The sequence below is a fragment of the Dasypus novemcinctus genome, chromosome 17, assembly GCF_030445035.2.
Source record: "Dasypus novemcinctus isolate mDasNov1 chromosome 17, mDasNov1.1.hap2, whole genome shotgun sequence".
In the NCBI taxonomy this organism is placed as follows: Eukaryota; Metazoa; Chordata; class Mammalia; order Cingulata; family Dasypodidae; genus Dasypus; species Dasypus novemcinctus.
The window spans coordinates 74453764-74475253 of record NC_080689.1 but is presented as its reverse complement, the minus strand read 5'-3'; the positions used below and the strand labels follow the sequence as shown (position 1 = coordinate 74475253).

General features: G+C 36.4%; 1 non-coding gene across 1 annotated transcript; it reads left to right on the top strand.

The window, feature by feature from the left end:
• The first annotated feature begins 1672 nt into the window (after positions 1-1672).
• LOC111759180 (U6 spliceosomal RNA) lies at positions 1673-1779 on the top strand. The gene has a single exon (XR_002793261.1). It is a non-coding gene; the product is annotated as a U6 spliceosomal RNA (small nuclear RNA).
• The last annotated feature ends 19711 nt before the right edge of the window (positions 1780-21490 follow it).

The following is a 21490-nucleotide window of genomic DNA, read 5'->3' as shown; positions in this document are numbered from 1 at the left end:
TTATATATTATGAAGCCTTTTCATGAAAAATTAAAAGATAGGCATTCATTATGCTTGTTTGAGTTATTTCAGTGAGTACAGATGCTGTTATGAGTTAAGCTGGTGCTTTAATCAAAACAGCTATCAGTGGTTCAATTTAATGCTATGAAAGTTCTGAATTCAGGTTAGAAAGTTTCTGGCAAAGCAAATTTCTTGCAGTTTCCTGATTTATGCACTAAAGCAGAGGGCTCTCCTCTACCAGGATCGCACATTGATATGTGTCAGGGTAAATAATGAGATATTTAAGAATGAGATAGTCATCTTGAGGCATATCCCATATCACATCTGAAATCTAAAGCTAGAAGCATTAATTTCTTCACATAGACAATGCAATCACCATGACTAATTTATATAAAAAGAGGTGATTCTTACATACTTAAACATTATACTCAAATAATTTTATTGACCAATTTATACAATACTCAGTGCTAAAGTAACTTAGTCATTGCCCACCCTCAAAGCTGGGGCTTTAATTCAGTTTAATGTATTAAACAAGTGTATCAGACGCCGAATGTGATTCCCTCTAAAAATGGCTTTCCTAATATTTTGAATCGCTGCAATTTCTCCTGTATTCTATACAGCCTCAGGTGATATCAATAGCGTATTTCTTAAATTAGTTTTCTTATTACCTGATATATTCACAACCTACTTCATCTTCATCATGCATGGATGTTTGAAGGCTACCTATGGTACTGTGTTAAATTCTCTAGATTCATTGCCTCATCTGAAAAAGGAAGCAAAAATAATGTTCTGCTTATTGTTTAGGTACGCGTGTGTGAGTGTATGTGTGTGTGTGTATGTGTGTGTTTTAGTTAAATCTTTGAACATAATTTATAAAACTAAAAGTGCCATATGAATTCAAGGCTTACTATTATTGGTTTTGGCAGTAAAATCAAATACAAGCAAACTTCCTTAGATCTCTGAGCAAGCTGATTTGCAAGCAGGAGCCCAGAGCCTCCTGTCAGGAATTAAGTGCAAATGCCTGAAAAATTCAATGAAAGATGATCTATTCTTTCTTTACTGCTCTTTTTATTTGAAGTAAGCAAAAAGAAAATACAATCTGCTATTTTTAATTACAATGATATAAAAGATTTCATTATAAAAAAAAGTAAAGCAGCACAGTTGCTAAAAATGGAAGATAAAAGTTTTCCAACCTCCTCATTCCCACTTTCCAGCAGGAACACTATAAATTGTTTCTTGTATATCCTTCCTATAATTTTCTGTGCAAAAATAAGCCCATATATTTACATATATATAAATTTATATTTATATTTATAAATCTTGCCTTTCAAGAATGGCAAGATGCCTTACCAGATGAAGTGCCTGCCAGAATTTAAATTTGTTTTTTTTATTCATATCTTGCAAGAGAAGTACCAGTTAGTTCACCATATCATCATAAATAGATAATTACCTTAAAATCACAAAACATAGTCGCCTTTACAAAGATGGATTTAGAGCTTCTGGTGAACGAAGATGGCAGCATAAGATGCTCCAGACAGCCACAAGCCTCACAGCTTCTTTGGACAAGTAGTGAGATCTGGAAGAGCCATCTTCCTTAGCATTCTAGAAACCAGTGGTTGCAATAATTGGTAAGTGCCAAATCAAGAAAATTCAGCTGTAAAAAATGGTAGGACTGCTCACTTGGGCAGCACATATACTAAAAATGGGAATGATACAGAGAAGATTAGCATGGTCCCTGCACAAGGATGACATGAAATTTGTGAAGTGTTCCATTTAAAAAAAATGGTAGGAGATGCTCATGGTGTCCTTGCTGATCTCTCCGTGGTGCAGTGTGAAGCCAGTCTCTGCTCCCTAGGGGTTCCCGGTCCTGTTTAGGAGGAAACAGTCTAACCCTTATGTGCATACAGTGAAGCCTGTATGACAGAGTCATTCGACGGGGGCACAGCCTGAACTGGGAAACTCATCTTTTTTTTATCTTTTCCTCCCAGAATTTGCCCTGACTGCAGAATCTCCTTGTGGACAGTTAAAGATGAGTAAGAAGCAATTAGTCAAAGCAGGCTGGAGTAAAAGATCACCTGCTTTAAGTCATACAATAAGCACCCAGGAGGGCAGAAAGTCTATCAGTAGGGGGTAAAGAGGGCTATTGCATTCCCATACATGGGTGATTCCTAAGACAGTGAGTAAGCAAAAGCCCAGGACAAGACACACACTCAGGAAAGGACAGGTCTCAGTATGCATATTCATTTCAGGCTGTTCTTCTTTAAAGAAACCTATATTATGAAGGAGATCACTGTAATTGTTAGACTACTGTGTCAACTCGGCCAGGTTAATTGTGCCCAGTTGTTCAGTCAAGCAAGCACTGTAATATAAGGGCATTTATGGACTTTAGTCACCATTGAATTTACTGCAGTGGTAAATCATAGATAACTGATAACAATTAATTCAATCCGGGAGATTGCCATCAGCAATGAGTGATGCTTTATCCAATCAGTTGAAGGCCTTAAAAGGGGAAGTGATTCCACTATTAAGTGTGAATTTCCCAGCTCACCTTTGGACAGCCAGCTTTTCCTAGAACTTGTCAAGTCTCTTCACTGGACTTTCATCAGAACCCCTAGTTGCAGCCTGCCTGAGGAACCCGGACTTGTGCATCCCCATGTGAGAGACTTTTATAAAATCGTATACTATTGGCAGATATCTCTTGTTGATTCTATTTCCCTAGAGAACCCTGACTAATATAATCACTAACCAATGCAGATTCAATTAACAAAGACTATGAAATATATTTTTCTGTATTGGTTTGTTTGTTCTTGTTAGTTCCTTGAATTCAAGGATAAACTGTCATGTTGCTACCTGGATACAAACTTAAGGAACAGATATCTCAGGGACTAAATCCCAGAGGAAACACTTTAAAATAGTAAGTTATACAGCATGCAACAAAATATTACAAGATAAACATAGAAATGGGAAATGATGATTTATATGAAGGAACAAGATCAAAACTAGAAACCCTCAATGAAGAGGACCAAGTTTTGGAAATATAGGCCAAAAACTTAAAAAAAAAAAACTCAATGTCAAGGAGATAAAAGAAAACACAGAAAAGAACTAAAAGATATCAGGAAAACAATGAAGGAACAATGTGAATGATAAACAAGGATTTACACATTTTAAAAAATGAACCAAGGAGAAAACCAGCAAGATGGCAGGGGAGTAAGGAACTCCTAGAGTCAGCTCCTGGTACAGGGCAGTTAGTAAACACCCAGAGCTATCAGGAACTAACTGAGGAACTTGTTTGGGGGGTCCAGGACACCAGAAGAGCATCCTGCAAGATACTTGAAGGAATGGAAGAAGGAGACCGCCCATCTGCAGAGACATAGATTCATAAATAAGAGCACTCCATGTCACAGAGGCAGTGTCCATCCTTCACTGAAGGCACAAGCCACGTGAGGAGCTGTTCTGTGGTTGGAATTGAAAGCTCCACTTCCCAAAAACGGGTGAGGAAGAGACTGTTGGGCACCAACTTCAGCTACTGCTTAGTAAATTCAGCAGGTTAAAATATATTCCTGAGAATAGCTAAAGTTTGAGCCTGTTCAAGTCAGAAAGAGACCAGTAACATTCACCTTAACTCTGAGCCTGGCACAAGGGGAAGCAAGGAAAACTGAAAATCACAGTCCTGGTAGGTACTGGGTTCTTTCTATCCAGGTCAGATTGCAGCTCTAGTCTAAGCTCCAGTCCCACCTCTACCAAGGAGAAGGCTGGGGGGACATGCACCATCATCTCCGGGATGGTTTTTATCCTACTCTGGTGGTTCAAGCCACCCCAGGAGCTGTTCTGTGGCAGGAGTGGAAAGCTCCATTTCCTAAAAACAGAGGAAGAGGAGAAGGTTGGCCACCTATTTTGGCTACTGATTAGTAGACTCACCTGGCTAAGGTATAACTCTAAGGACAGCTAGGGTATGAAACTGTACAGGTCAGAAAGTGGCCAGTAGCCACCATTTTTACTCTGCCCCCAGCATGAGGGGAAGCCAGCCTGACTGAAAATCACAGTGACAGTGGGAACAGGTTTCTTTCACTCAGATTGACCTGCAGGCCAAGGCTAGAGTTCAGCCCACCCCTGGCAGGGAGGAGGCTGGTGGTCCCTGAGCCAGCCTATCCAGGTAACTGAAGGTACCTTTGACTGGCACAGACTGAACAACTGGAAGTCTATGGGGGCAACTGAAGACATCTTGGACCCTCACTACATAGATTGCTGCCCACAACTGCTGCTCCATCCCTGCCCCAGGCAGGGGAGAAAGGATTGTATTGATAGAAGGGTGCTGTTTCAGAATTCTGCACATACACATGATTGCTTTATAAGTTTAAAGCTTCTGTCATAAAAAACATTTAAAAATTAATAATAGAGTGGGTTGGGGGAAAAATACACCAAATGTAAGATAAGGAGTATAATTAGTAGTAAGATTTTGACAATATTCTTTCATAATCTGTAACAAATGTCTCATGACATTGCAAGGTGTTGGTGAAGGGTTGCTGTATGAGATACCTCTATGATGTTATGCATGTTTGCTTTGTAAGTGCACAACTTTTACTATACACTTATTGTTTATGTATGTTCATATATATATAAATGATATAAAGATAATAATAATAGGGTGGGTTTTGGGGGAAATGCTTTGATTAGTAGTAATATTTTTACATGCTCTTTAATCATTAGTTAAAAACATTTAATATCAATGCAAGTTATTGGTGGTAGGGTGAGTTATAAGAGTCTGTATGATGTTATATATGTTTGTTTTGTAACTTCACAACTATCACTATACATTTATTGTATATATATGTTTGTGTATGATATACTTCAAAAATTTTTTTAAAAAGCATAAAAGGAAAAATGAACCAAGGAGATACACTGAGCCTGACAACCATAATAATTGAAATGAAAATTTCCCTAATGTTTCAACAGCAGATGGGAGGTATAGAAGAAAGAATCAGTGAGCTCAAAGACAAAGAAAAACAAATCACTTCATGATAAGGAGTAAAAAGGGAAAAAAAATAAAAACAGTGAAAAAAGAGTGACCAGAACCTAAGAAACCTTCCGGACACTTTCAAACATAACAATATATGGTAGTCCCCAAAATGAGAAGAAAGACATAAAGTAGCATAAGGAATAGTCCAAGAAATAATGGTAGAAACAATCCCAAATTCAATGCAAGACATAAATACACACGTTCAAGAATACCAGGGGACCCCAAACAGAATAAACTTAAAGAGAACCAGGCTAAGACACATAATAGCCAAACTAGCTAATAAAGGCAGGAAGAGAGTTATAGAAGATGTGGGAGACAAGCAGTGTAAATACCAATAAGATTTAGTGCTATTGTCTCATCATAAATCATGAATTCAAAAAGGCAATGAGTCAAAATATTTACATTACTGAAGAAAATCATTTTACAACCAAGTATTTTTCATCTGGAAAGACTTTTTCAAACATAAGGAGAAATTATGAGATTCCTGGATTTAAAAAAAACAACTGAAAGAGTTCATCATCATTAGACCTACTGTATCACCAATACTGCAGAGAATTCTTGAGACTGAAAGGAAAGGACATTACACAGTGGTTCAAAGCAGCAGGAAATAATAAAGATCTTCAGTAAATGTAATCACATGGATAACTATAGATGCTGGTTCTATTGTGCTGTATTTTTTGTCATGTAACTACATTTTTTTATGCCTTAAAGTTTTTAAAATCCAAATGCATAAATCATAATGATAAATCTATAGCTTTGGACATAAAATGTATAAATATAAAATTTATAATAAGTACAAAAAAAGGTAGGGGAAATGAAAGAAATGGATAATTCACAAATATGTGGAAATAAAGCAATGCACTCTTAAACAATCAATGGATCAGATAAGAACTCACAAGAGAATTTAGGAAACATTTTGAAACAAATAAAAATAAAAATACAACATACCAAAACTTGTGATATGCAGCAACAGCATTGTGGAAAAGGAAATTTATAGCTCTAAATGATTACATTAAGAAGTAAGAAAGATCTCAAATCAGAGACCTAATAAAACACTTACAGGGGTGGAAAAGAGAGCAAAGTAAACTCAAAGTGAGCAGAATTAAGTAAATAACAATGAATATAGTGTAGACAAATGAAATGGAGAATACAAAACAATAGAGAAAATCAGTGAAGCCAAAACTAGGCTATTTGAAAGAAACAAGGAAAATAAAAAACTTAAAAGAAAAAGAGAAAAAAGACACAACTAACATAAGAGATGAAAGGGGGGCATAAGAAATTTTAGATTGTATATGTTACGAAAATTTTTTTAAAAGGTATGAACAAAACAAAGCAAACCCTAATGCAAGTCATAGACTATAGTAAATAGTATAAGTGTAATGATAATGTATCATCAATTGTAATAAAAATACCACATTAAAAATAATAGAGAGCACTTTGTATGTGAAGGGGGAGATGGTAAGAGAATCTTGTATTTTCTGCATGATTTTTCTATAAACCTTCATATTCTCTGATTAAATAAATGTTTGTGAGATAGATAGATGATAGATAGTAGATAGATGATAGACAGATAGATAGATACATAGATACATAGATAAAAGGTTGGTTGGATGGATGGATCGATGGATAGTGAGCGTTCTGAATTTCTTGAGAAGTGAGGTGCTAAAAGACCTCTTATGCTTTGAAAAGCTCATTTACTACCTTGTATTCATGGGATAAATTTTGGTTACTAGTTCTGTGTGATGGCAAAATCTGGAATGTGTACAAAGCACAATCCTCTGTGGATTCAAAATAAAGGAGTTGGGCAGTAATAACTGCAATTCACTACTGAGGAAGAGGTGTCGGCTTCTGCAAAGGATTCCTGGGGTTGCAGCAATTAACCAGACAAACGTGTGCAGAGTTGTCCTAGAGAAGCCTTGCCCCTTGAACCTGATCTGTACAGTCTTAAACGGAAACCCAGGTGAGAAACAACGATAGTAGTGAAGTAAATGAACTCATGTTTTCACTCTATATGGAGGACACTAGAATGACCTATTTAGATCTTATTAGCCCAAGTTTTCTTATGCCGTAAAGTTGGGGAGAAAGAGAGAGGAACAAAATCACTCCAGAGGGAAATTCTGTACTTCATTCTCATAAGCTATGTGGAGGGGTTCACAATTAATTAATAGAAATAAAATAACATTTCTACTCCTCTGTTATGATCTTTCACAGAAAATGAAACAGCTGCATGAATTTCAACCAAATTTGGAAAAAGGACCAGATATTTTTAAATAAGGATTTACCCACCTAAAATAGGAATTACACACACTGTGTCAAATTCAGTTTGAGGGACACTGGATGTCATCTCAAGGAATCGATAAATATCCCTGGTAGTAGCTAAAATTTTTATATCAGGGACCAATGAAAATACGAAATGGAAAGATGTGGTATACAAATTAGTATGCCGTGTGTAATATTTATGGCTTAAATATGAATCTCAAACTCTATGATACTCCAGAATAAAAAAACAGGAAGGATTTCTTCATTTTGACCTGTTGTTAATTCCCATAAACAAATACATGTACTTCAGCTGGTTTAAAAATAAAAGTTCTGCCCCAGATTGCATGACAAATTTGGGATCATATTATACTCAAAGCTTTGCAACTTTCCTTTCTCACTTCAAGTATTTCTGACATCTTCTCATGTCAGCACATGCCTATCTATAATACCCTATTTTCAATAGTTCTTTAGTATTCATATTTCACAAAAGTATCATGAATTAGTTAACAAATTCCTAATTAATTGTCATTTAAGTTGTTGACATTCCTTGAAAATATACACAATGCTGCAATGCCTGTGTTCCTATACTTATTAATGTTAGTACATACCCAGGTTAAATTCCCAACAGATGAATCCCTGGTCAAAGAGATACATTTTCAATTTGATAGCTATTGCCAAAGGACACTCCAAAAGGTTGTACCAGTTTATACTCGCCTCAATGATACATGCCTCAGGATTTCTGTGTAAGGTTATGGACACCTCGCAGGTGTGGTCTCAAAGTGTTGGCTACCCATCTCCAAATGTCCCCACCCCCAACCCCTCCAAAGCATTGGCAGGAGTCAATTCTGTCCACATGGTGAGAAGAGATTCAGTGGACAGTATCACTCTATGTTCCTCTCTGACAGACAAAGCTAGCTCAGCAGTATTTTTTTCTTTTTATGAAAGTAGCTGTTTTTTTCTGCTTATGAAAACAGCTGCCAATTTACTTTTGAGAATCCCACCCTCACAATTTCACAGGTACAAATATCAAGAAGGTGTGAAGAACAGTTTCTTCAAAACTGTTCAAAGCAGGTGAATGTCCTGACTCAGTTTCACTCAAAACCCACCTCATTTTTTCTCCACTCTTCCATAACGTCCACAGTCAGATGCTACTCACACATTCTCATTCTTGGCACTTCAAGTTAACCTAGCCAATTCATCTACTTTCACCACAGTCATGAGACACTAACATCACCAAGAAACAAACACTCCTTGGGGGAATAATATATTTCCAGAGACTAGAAAGGCAGAGAGAATAGAGAGTTTCAGAATGCATACACAGGCAAGTTTTATTTTTTTAAATCAAAATTGTCCAGAATAGGGAACTAGGTAGCAGGTGCAGCTCAGTGGTTGAGCACCTGCTTCCCAAGTACAAGGTCCTGGATCCAATCCCTGGTACCTCCTTAGAAAAAAAAGGCCACAGTGATTCCTCTCCTATCAAGATTCATCTACCTTTAGCTGTTTATGGCATAATGGGCATAATGATTGCCCTTGACACATGCTTTATTTTCTATCTGGAATGGCTGAATGCTCCCTTTTACTTAACGATAATCAAGAGTGGCTGTCCTTTGTGTCAAGCAAAGAAAAGAGAGTTGGGGAAGGTTTGCTAGGGTTACTGACTAAGAAAGCTGAACGAATGAAGACCATTTTCCTCATGCCTCTGATTTGAAGATTTGGCGCTGTTATAGCATCATAGCTACACCAGGGTCTGGAACCTGATTAACAGGCTTTGAATCACTGTTGTATCCTTACTGAATCCAGGATTTTAGGCACCTACCTTATCCATGTTCAGGCAAAATTCTAAGCATTTAGAAATATAATACAGCAACAGACAAGTTTCCTGATCACATGAAATGTATACTATGGGATTGAAGGCAGAGAGCAAATTAGTGAATAATCAAGGCATTTTTACATAGAGATATGAATATGAAGAAAATAGATAGGACAATATAATAAATTTCCAGGCTGGCTAGAGAGCAACAGTAAGGTGGAGTGGGAAGGAATCTTTAGAGAGGTATGGTTTGAGCTGACACTGGAGTATTGAGGCATGTGAAGAATTTGGGAAAAAGAATACTAGGCATATAAAACAGATCTAACTCAGAAATGAGCTTGGTATATTTAAATTTTAAATAAGGCCCATTCAACTGGAATATGATGAGCAAGAGCAGGGGGTGGCATAAGATAAGGTGCAGAGAGATGGTCTGGCACTTCATAGAAGATCTTGAAAGCCCTGGTAAGGAAGATGGACTTTAGCTATTATGAGGATAGGTGCTGACATTCTAAGCTCCGACTGCACTACCTGCCCAAAACCTGCATTCTCTCTTGCCTTGGAACCTTTTTAGCCAATATTGCCCATGATCAACGTGAAAGCTTTCTGCTTTTTGAAGTTTAACTATTTATGCTGGACATGTGGGCTAGTACATGTGGTATTTTGGTACCGAGATGATGACAGATATTTATTTGATCCATCTGGAAAGTCTTCATGTTCGTGGCTGACACCATAGAGCACAATGTGCCAAAAATCTATGGGAAAAAAAGCTAAAATTTTTTGACAGACAATTCTCTCTGAAGTGGTGGTGAAGGGCAAATTAACAGACTAATTTCTCCACTCTCGGATGCCATTTTGTCATTAAATGTGTCTTGTTAGGGAGAGAGGAGACGTAAGGCTGAACTGAGAAGTTACTGTCAAATGCTGCAACACAAAATGGGATCCTGAATTGTCCAAGCTTTGGTCAAAAGCTATTCCTCTGAGATGGGCTTGAGCCAGTGATTTGTACCTCCTGTGCTAGCAGACATCATAGAATCAATAGATAACCTGCAATCTTTTGAGGCAGATATTTCTTGTTCTTCTCTACATTGTTTCTGGACATGAGGAGCACAGAGCTAATAAATCTGATTTAGTGGGTGGCCAGTTCTCTGCTCTCCTTCCTGGGGACATGTCACACCCACCTACTCATTACGTGTATAATATTCACTGCTCATGATGTCCTACTAAATGAGCATAGCAGCCTCTCTTTCATGCATAAAAGGAGGATGCAAACAAAACCTCCTGATAATGCTGGATCAACCCACAAAGGTATGGAAAACCAAAATGACTGCCTCATATGTTTCAGACACTCTTTAGGGAATATACACAGCTGTATAGGTGCTGGTTCCTACTCCATAAACAAGCAGCTGCCTCTCTGAGTTTACTAAGAGTTGCAGCAGAGTTTTTCTTATATATAGGTTTGTTTTATTTATTTATTTCTCCTCATCTCTCATTGTTTGCACTTACTGTGTACTGTGCTTATCTTCTTTTTAGGGGACTCCAAGACCTCTGCTGTGGGAGGAAGGCGCCTAATCACTTGAGCCACTTCTACCCCCTGCTTTGTTGAGTCTCTCATTATGTTTTCCTCTTTGTGTCTCGTATTGCATCATCTTATAGCATCAGCTCACCACACCTGACCATAAGCTCGCTGTCTTGCTATTCCTTTTTTAGAAGGCACCAGAAACTGATCCCAAGACCTCTCATGTGGTAGGCAGGGGCTCAAGCGATTGAGCTTCCCTTCAGTAGATTTTAGGAGGATGACAGCATCCTACTCTTTTAGTTTCCTGTAACAAAATACCACAATCTGGGTAACTTAAAACAACAGAAATGATTCTCTTACAGTTCTGACTGTTCCAAATCTGTCAAGGGCACACTCTCTCCAGCGACTTTAGGGGAGAATCCATTCCTTGCCAGTTCTTGCTTCTAGTAGTTGTCCCAGCATCCCTGAGTTTGCAGCCACTTCACTCCAATCTCTGCCTCCATCTTCAGCTCCCTTTCTCCTTTGCGTCTTCTCGTCTGTGTATGACTTATAAGGACACACATGATCAAATTTGAAGCCAGTCAGATAATCCGGCATGATTTCCTAATCTCAAGATCCTTAATTTAATTATATCTGCAAAGACCCTATTTCCACATAAGTTGGTTTTCCTGGGTTCTGGGGGTTAGGACTTGGACACATCTTTTATAGAAGCCATCATTCAGCCCACTGCATCCCTCGTATGTCCCTGTGTCTCCCTTCTTCTCTGATACAGGGCTATTCCTATTACCTGAGGATATTTCTCCAGCACAATACAATCCACCATAGAAAAGTAAGAAGGATCATACTCCAGAAGCCAGTAATCAGTGAATAAATGCCCCTGCTCCTTGTCCTCTGGTGGGAACATTGACACACGTTCTTTATGGTTTCTCGCAGAATATCCAAAGAAACTTGAATCCCAATTGTCCTTAGCTATAATCTGCTCAATAATGTCATCTTCGGTGACTTTTCTCATTCCCTGCCTCACTTTTCCAGCCTCTTCAGGTATAAATCTTGGGATTGCCTCTCAGATTGTTTGGAATCTAATATTGCCTTTTGGGGAAAATCCAAACAAAGATGCATACTGTGCCCCATTTGAAGTTCATAACCATATTATGGGGGCAATGTTATTATTACTGTGATCCCCTATTGTTGATGAATACTGCTCTGGCAATCCAGTGGCTTAAAGCAAACAGTGATGTTAATGTGCTGGAAACTAATGGTAATTTCTAGAAGACTGGTATGTCAAGGAATAAAGTACCCTGATGATATACACATACACTTTTGTTTTTATTTGTCTTTATTCAGACTATTTCATTTAGAATTTCCTCTTCACATTCTTCATCTGGAAAACTCGTTCTCACTCTGGAAAAACAAAGTGTTTCAAATGACACTTTCATTGGGACACATTTGGGTCACTAAAGTAAAAATAATTGAAAATAATTCTCTCATATTTTCCTTCAAAGTTCTTTATATGTAAATTATAATTTATCATAGTTAATATATTTTTGTTTTGCATTTTCTAATTGACGGGCAGTCTAAGAGCAAGAAGAGTCTTATTTAACTTTTGGGATCATTTTGTGAAATTCACACTCAAATAATTCCATAACTATCACCTTAGGATTGCTATAAGCCTATTACTTTTGAGAAACTTCAATATTAAGGCTTTCAGTGAGGATTATGGTATACTTTTTAAAGCCTTTTCTTAAATGACTTAGGAAAGTTATATAATTATCTTTAAAAAGTATACTCATTTCTTATTAAATACAATCCTAGATACTTAATATTTGCTGTTGACTGAAATTATACCAAGTCCCTATAATACCTAAAGATAATACCTAAAAATAAAAACTATTTTCTGCATAACTGTTTAGTACCTGGTCACTTATTGAATTCTCTGATTATTTCAAACAGTTTTTCAACTTGACTTCTTGGGTTTTCTAAATGTACAATCACATTATCTACAAATATTATATTTTTTCTTTAACAATTATTGCATTTTTGCCTTACCAATATATACAGCCTTTATTTCATTTTCCTTTCTAATGGCCTTGGCTATTACTTTGTGTCAGTTTTGTCTCCATAATAAGCCAAACCTAGAGGCTTAAAACAATAATTATTTTATTATTTTTCACAATTCTGTGGGCTGGCTCAGCTGGGCCGAATGGTTTAGAATGGCCTCACTCAAGTGATGTGCTATTGGCTCCATGTGAGTTGCCAAAATGAGCAATTTGGCTGTGAGTCTGTTCTCATTCAGCAGGCTAGCCCAGGATCTTTCACATGGTGGTGGGTTTGCAGTGTTCTCAAGAGCAGCAAAAAACAAAACCTCTCAATGTACTTGCCAAGCTTCTGCTTGCATCACATCAACTAAAGCTCACTGGACAAAGCAAAGCATAAATTCAAACCCAAGTTCAAGGGATGAGAAATGAATTCTACACTCTTTTAATATGAAAGGCTCAAAATCACATTACAAAATGTCATTCATAAAGGGATGAGATAAATTTAGAGCTATTTTTCAAATTTGTCATACTTTTAGAGTAATATTAAATAATACATGTAATAGCAAATATGTTCCTCATTTTCTCTCTAATAATCATTTTAATTTTTATTGTTGAGTATGATATTAGCTATAGAATATAAATTTCTATCAATTAATTAAAATATCTTTTCTCCCTCATAATTTACATTTCTGTTCTCCTCCTACTCTATTTCTAAATTTAACACTTCAATTTATCTCAATTTCTTTCCACTTCAGTAAATATCGATATATACTAGGTTCCTTCCTTTGCCTTTTCTTTGAAACATACTTTCTCTAAGAGTCCTTATTCATCTAAGAGCTTCAAATATTGTGTCTATAAAATAATTACCAAGCATTCATCTTCATTCCAAAATATGCACCCTAATACACATTTCTAAACTACTTGGGTAGTTTTCTATTAATTAAAACACAACATATTTTTAAAATGTATTACCTCACCTACTCTCTTCTGGGTCATTACTTCCAGATGCTAAAATTTAAATTTTATTCATATTATTTTCTCTTTCACTATGGAAGTTATTTTGTTTTCTCCTTCCTTCATATACAATTTCATATATTAAGAGATGTCTGAAATGACCTGATTGGGTAAACTAGATTCTCTGATGAGAATTTGAGTCTCATATATAACATATTGTAATAGATAGCATTGGAGCCAAATCACCTGATGAGTTACTACGGAGCAACAATCTATGAGCTCCTGAAATTAATATTCCCAGAAAAGTCCTGGTTCATATTCTTAACAATGCTTTCATATTCAGACTTCCTTTCATTTATTGGGAATATGCTATATCATTCCAATAATGCCCACTCCCTCTCTTTTTCTCTTACTTAGTAAGAACCTGTTTCTTTCCTTGAAACCCAAGAATTCTGACTTAACATTTAGTACTAAACAGGACATTGCAGTTGATGAACTTTCAGTGACAACATGTGATATTCTGTATGGGTTGAAATCTAAGTCTAGATGAAAAGCAATTACAATGTTATTTATGTAGTGAGGTGGGAAAGGGAAAGCACATGATGAGTGGCCCTTAGCTGTGTGGACCTAATTGAGATTAGGTAGGTACTCCCATTCCACCATTCTAAAAGACAGATGGAACGAAAAGAACAAAGGGTAGACTGGTTGTTTCTAAATGCATTAGATAACTTAAGGAAAGCGGGAAAAAACCTTAAACCTAAAAATCTTTGCCTAAAGTCAATAATTGAAAGTAAGAAACTATGTGACATTGCCAAAATAATCTCTTATTTCTTCTAACTGCAAGGCTGATTCTGCTGAAAACCAGGGTCATAGAGTCATTGTGTGGGTTAATGAATTACAACTCCACTTGAATGCACAACATTGTCAGGCCTTGTTTATGAAAGTTAGGACCTTGACTTTTAAAAAAAATTATACCCTAATAATTGGCATAAGGATTTCTTAGAAGACTCAGTGGATTTCAGAAATGCTTTTCAAAAGGTCTGGCATTCCCCTTCTTTCATTACTGTTCACTCAGAAAAAAAAAAACGAATTAAAAAGGGGCTACACAATATTCCATTGTACGAATAGACCACAGTTTGTTTATCCATTCATCTGTTGATGGACACCTGGGTTATTTCCAGCTTTCGGCGATTATGAATAATGTCACTATGCACATTGGTGTGCAGATGTCTTTTCATGTCACTGCTCTCAGTTTTTCTGGGTTTATACTCAGTAGTGGTATTGCTGGGTCATGTGGTAAGTCTATATTCAACCTCTTTAGGAACTGCTAAACAGTCCTCCACAGTGGCTGTACCATTCTACATCTGTAGGAAAAAATGAAGTTGTGAAGCATATGGCAACATGGATGAACCTGGAGGACATTATGTTGAGTGAAGCAACCCAGACACAAAAGGACAAATACTGTATGACTGCATTACTATGAACCAAATATATTGTGTACTACACTGTATGATTCAAAAAAAATGTATGTGTATCTAGTACATTTAAATGAGAAATGTATATTTATATCCAACTATGTTTTCTTTTTAGTTTTTAATTGTTTATATTTTCAATTATTAAATGTGCAAAATAAACTTTTAAAAAAGAACCTACAGAGTTGAAAACAATGAGAGCTATAGTCAGAAAGAAATGCAGCAATTTGCTAATTTGTATAATTTTTCTTATTAAAAAGTAGTGAAGGATTGATTTAGTAGATGGTAATCAAGGAAGTAAGGGGATACATTTACAAATTCAGTTCATTGATATATGTGCTTTTATAGAAGGTTTTTCATTGAATAAGCTTGTAGAGGCTTTTGCTGCTTTTTTTTTTAAACAGTTTGACAGTTGGGACAAAGAAACCTCGATTTATGGCTCAAACTACATTAAATGACCTGTAAGACCAGAGAAAAATTTAGATAATATGGACAAAGATATTTAAATGCTTTGGAAGACAGTAATGTGGTGTTTTCTGCCTTCTCACCCCTTCCTTCTCTATGTTATTTAGCAATGTCCAAAAGATGCTTTTTCCTTATGAGAAGGAATAAATTCATGGGGAAGCAAAAAAAAATAAATTTAGAAATCACTTCTAGCTTTACCTTGTTGGCCAGAAATGTTGGTGAGAAGGATTATAGTAAAAATTGGATACCTCATCTCAATGAAACTAAGAGAAGTTTAAGTTTGTTAAGTGGAGGTCGAAGCAATTAACTTCTAGAAACAAAATGGACCTTACCTGCTTCATAGGTATAGGTAATGATGATGTTTAAGCATGATGTTACAGTACAGGTATGATGATATATAATAATGTTTTATGTACTAATTTGATGTATAGAGAGCTGTAGTTGTGGTTAACATATGAGAGGCATCAAGGAAGAATACTAGCGAACAACAAAATAAAGGTTTTACTTAATAAAGACTTTGGTTATAAAACCACTTTGATTATATCCTTACCTAATTCCCAGACCAGAATATGTTTATAGACTCAGAGCCCTTGAATTAAGTTAATATTTGTTTCTTACAGTATCAGTCAGGATTCTCTGGGGAAACAGTATCGACAGGAGATATCTGTAAATAGAATGAGATTTTATAAACTTGTCTTACACAGTTTGTGGGGATACACAAGTCCAAATTCTGCAAGGCGGGCTGCAAACCAAAGGATCTGATGAAGGTCCTTGATGAGTTCCCAGGAGACACTGGCTGTCTGACGTAGAAATGGGGATTCTCTCTCTGAATGCTGAAATCACTTCTCCTTTGAAGGCCTTCAACTGATTGGATGAGAAATCTTTCATTGCTGACAGCAGATGTGACCAGCCATCTACGCAATCAATTCGCTGATGATTAAAGTCCATGGATTTTCCTTGTATTCCAATTAGCCCAGTGTTTGCTTGACCAAACAGTTGGGCACCATTACCTGGCTGAGTTGACACATTAGCCTAACCATCATACTTCAATCAATGAAACTTATTTGACACAATCATTGTGAGTACTAGTCTTGGTTGAAAAGACACTTTCCCATTACCATTTCATTCTGTCCAGTTGATCATCTATTTAAGTTAGCTTTCCATAAACTCTTCTTCCAAAGGGTCTGAACAAGAAATATGACTATTACACTAGAGAATTACCTGTTGGGAGAGACACATTAACCTTAGAAACATAAAAGCCTGGGAATTTAAAGGAAAAAGTATTAGACCAAACATTTAGGTAAAAGCTGTGTAAGTATGTGCAAGGCTTGAGGATTAAATGGCACTGCTATCAAGGAAACTGCCAACATTTATTGCTGTTTCTAGACACTGAGAATGAACAAAAGAGAAACACTAATACTTGTTTTCACTATGAGAAAGTAATATTGCTGACGGTTATTTGTGAGAACTATTTACTATTAGTAGCATATTGCCATGTGCACAATAACTGTTATGTGCAATTTGAGTATGTGCCAGATTAATTTTGAAAATTTTTATTTGATTATAATTCTAAACTCTGCTCATTGTGCTCAGTGTTCTGTTGCTAGGCTGGCATGATGAACTGCTCACGTTGTAAAAAACAAGAAGGAACATTGACTGTAACATTTAATAAATGTTTTCTGAGAGAAATATGCCTTTTTAAATGTAGAATTCAGAGGAAATTTTCAGTTTATATCCTATATGGTGTCCTAAATGGAATGATCTGGGAGAGAGATCAAAGGGAAGTGTTGAGGGAGGTTTTAGATCCTTTTTGTCCAGTGTGGGGTCAGGCTGAAGGCAAGTACATTCATATTATGGCCCTGATAGCTATGGCTGATTAGGCAGGAGTTTGCTGAGGGCGAGATAGATCAAGGATGAATTCATAGCCAGAAAAAAAAAATGAATCAATAGTAAGAAAGCAAAATCTGTTGTCAAATCCAAAGGAAAAAATCATCACTGAGCTTGAACAAGCAGGTTAAAAGCATAGGAAAAAGTGAGATTCACTTATTAAACATTTTGAACACCTGTAGAATTTGTGGTGTCTGGGGATCTGCACCTACCCAAGAGAGTTTAACATGTGAATAGAAAATTAAAATAGAACAAAGGGAATATTATAATAGAAAATGGTACATAGTATGATACATGCAAAAGAGAAGGTCTTTGAAGGCAGTTGGAGGGGAAGAAAAGAGAGTCAGCTGAAAATAAATAAATAAAGCCGAAGTTGAGACCAAGAATATCTGCATTAGACAAATGAATAAATTTGGGTACATACCAAGCAAGAAAGTTTGGATATCAAGAATGAAATGATGGCCCAGGACAAATAACACCACAAATTATAGATAGGTACGTGCTGCTCTATCTTGAAGTATAAGGGTGGATGTAGCAGGAGTTGATGCTGGAGATGAGGTGAAGGCCAGTTGGTGTAGGTAGAGGAAGAAGGTGATGTCTCCCATCCATGCTGAGGGGCTTAGAATACAGCTGTATGTGATGGGGACCCATTCAACATATTTTTCTGTCTGGTTAGAGAATTATCATTTCCTTTGGTATAGAACTTTCCTTAGGTTAATCTTTCTTGTGTCTTTCCTCACCACTTATCACTACTGCCTACTGAGAGTTAACTGGGTTATCTAATGAATGAGTTTGAGAAACACCTTGTACCTCTTCCAGGTTATCTCTTGACTAGTCCTGCCTTCTGAGAGTGTGTATTCTGGTCTGCTCTTCTGCTGAGTGTTTACAATAGAAAGCTAAGCGCTCAACACATGGGGGAGACCTGATTGCCCAGCTGTATCCAAGACTGGGGGAGGCAGTCTCCCCAACTCAAGGAAGAGGGTTACCTTGCCTTTTATTTTTTTAGAGAAGTTGTGGGTTTACAGAAAATTCATTCAGAAATACAGGGATCCGATATACTACCACCCCTCACTCATAGCCTTCCCCATTATTGATATTTGCATTAATGTAGTATTTTGTTACAGTTGATTAAACAACATTATTATAATTATACTATTAATTATACTTCATAGTTCACATTAGGGTTCACTGTGATGCACACTGATGTTGGTTTGTTGTTGTTTTTTTAAAGATTTATTTATTTATTTCTCTCCCCTTCCCTCCCACCCAGGTTGTCTGTTCTCTGTGTCTATTTGCTGTGTCTTCTTTGTCCGCTTCTGTTGTTGTCAGCAGCACAGGAATCTGTGTTTCTTTTTGTTGCGTCATCTTGCTGCGTCAGCTCTCCGTGTGTGCGGTGCCATTCCTGGGCAGGCTGCACTTTCTTTCACACTGGGTGGCTCTCCTTACGGGCACACTCCTTGCGCCTGGGGCTCCCCTATGTGGGGGACACCCCTGTGTGGCACAGCACTCCTTGCGTGCATCAGCACTGCGCATGGGCCAGCTCCACACGGGTCAAGGAGGCCCGGGGTTTGAACCATGGACCTCCCATGTGGTAGACGGACGCCCTAACCACTGGGCCAAGTCCGCCACCCCGTTTGTTTTTTCAATCTTTATTCTGGTAAAAAAATATATATACAAGTGTTTAAAATATCCCATTTTAAACAGTTTCAAATATACAACTCAGTGTACTTTAAGAATACTGTGCTATGATTACTAACATCCATTACCAAAAATTTTCCACCACCCCAAACGGAAACTCTGTAAAAATTTAAAATTAAATCCCCATTCCCTAAACTCTCCCTAGTCCCCAATAAACTATATTCTAATTTCTGGCTCTAGAGATATTCACAGTCTAATTATTTCATATAAGTGATATCTACAGTATTTGTCCCTTTATGCCTGGCTTGTTTCAGTTTCACTTAACATGGTATTTTCAAGGTTCATGCATGTTATAGCATGTACTAGAACTTTATTCCTTCATTCCTAGCTGAATATATGACCATGTAGATATTTATACCACATTTATTTATCCATTCTTCAGTTGATGAACACTTTAGTTGTTTCCATCTTTTGGCAATTGTGTATCATTAATGCTATGGACATCAGTGTGCAAATATCTGTTTAAGTCCCTGCTTTCAATTATTTTAGGAATATACCTAGAGATATTGTTGCCGAGTCATATGGTAATTCTGTGTTTAACTTTCTGAGCTTCTATCTTCTATAGTTAAGATTTCCACAGACTGTACAATTTTTCATTCCTTCCAACAACGAATGAATGTTCCATTTTCTCTACATCCTTTCCAACATATGCTATTTTCTGTGTTTTCTTTTTCAATAGTAGTCATTCTTGTGGATGTGAAATGTTATCTCATTGTGGTTTTGATTTGCATTTCCCAAACGGCAATGATGTTGCGCATCTGCTCATGTGCATATTGTCCATCTGTATAACTTTTTTTGAGAAATTTCCCTTCAGTGTTTTGTCCCTATTTAAATTAGGTTGTACGTCTTTTTGTTGTTCAATTATAGGATTTCTTTAAATATTCTGGATATTAAACCTTTATTGCATATGTGATATCCAAGATTTTCTCCCATTTTCTAGGCTGCCTTTTTAGTTTTATGGCATTCATTTTTTAATTTTTATTTTGTTTATTTATTTGGGAGGTACCAGGTTTGAACCCAAGACTTTATATGTGGGAAACAAGTAACCAACCACTGAACTACATCCACTCCCCAATTCATTATTTTTTGATGCACAAAAGATTTTCATTTTGGTGTAGTCCCATGTATCTCCTTTTCCTTTGGTGCTCACAATTTTGATGAAAAGACAAATAAACCATTGCCTAACTCATAGTCCTGAGGATGCTTGTCTTTTCTTCTAGGGCTTTTACAGTTTTAGTTCTTATATTTAGGTCTTTGTTACATTTTGAGTTGTATATGGTGTAAGGTATGTTGCTTAGTAATTTTCTTTTCTTGTGGCATATTTATCTGGCTTTGGTATTAGGGTGATTTTGCCCTCACAGAATGAGTTAGAAATGTTCCTTCCTCTCCAATTTTTTGGAAGAGATTGAGCAGGACTGGTGTTAATTCTTTCTTGAAATGTTTGGTAAAATTCTCCATGAAGCTTTCTAGCCATGGGCTTCTCTTTGTTGAGAGATTTTTGATTATTGCTGTAACATACTTAATCATTATTGGTTTTTTTTAGATCTTCTATTTTTAAATCAGTTTGAGTGATTTTAGGAATTTGACTATTTCACTTTGGTTATCTAATTTGTTGGCATTCAATTGTTTGTAGTATCTTCTTATAATCTTATTTCTGCACATTTAGTAGTTACAACCCCTCTTTTCTGATTCTAGTTGTTTTCTCTCTATATTTTTCTTTTTTATTGTAACTAAAACTTGGTTGATTTCCTTTATCTTTTCAATGAACCAACTTTTGATTTTGTTGATTGTTTTTAAATCTCTATTTCATTTATCTGCTCTCTAATCTTTGTTATTTCATTCTTCTGCCCAGGGCTTAGTATACTCTTCTTTTTGAGCTCTTCTAATTGTGAAGTTAAGTTTTTGATTAGAGTTTCTACTTTTTATTTTTTTTCAATATTAACCATAGATTTCTCTCTCAGCTCTGACTTTGCTGCATCCCATAATATTTGGTATGTTGTACTTTTCCTTGTGTTTTCTTTTTTTGACTCATTGATTTTTTTAAAGAGTATCATTTAATTTTCATGTATCTGTGAACTTTCCATTCCCTTTCTATTATTGATTTTTGGCTTCATTCCATCATGGCCAGAAAAGTTATCTTACAAGATTTCAAGATATTTAGATTTATTGAGACTTGTTTTGTGATCTAGCATCTGGACTTTTCTGGAGAATGACCAATGTGTACTAGGAAGAATGTGTATTCTACTGTGATTCGGTAAAATGCATTATATATGTCTATTAAGTCTATTTAGTTTATAATATTGCTCACATCATCTGTTTCCTTATTGGTCTCATGTCTAGATGTTTTTCCATTAGTATAAGGGGTATGTTGAAGTA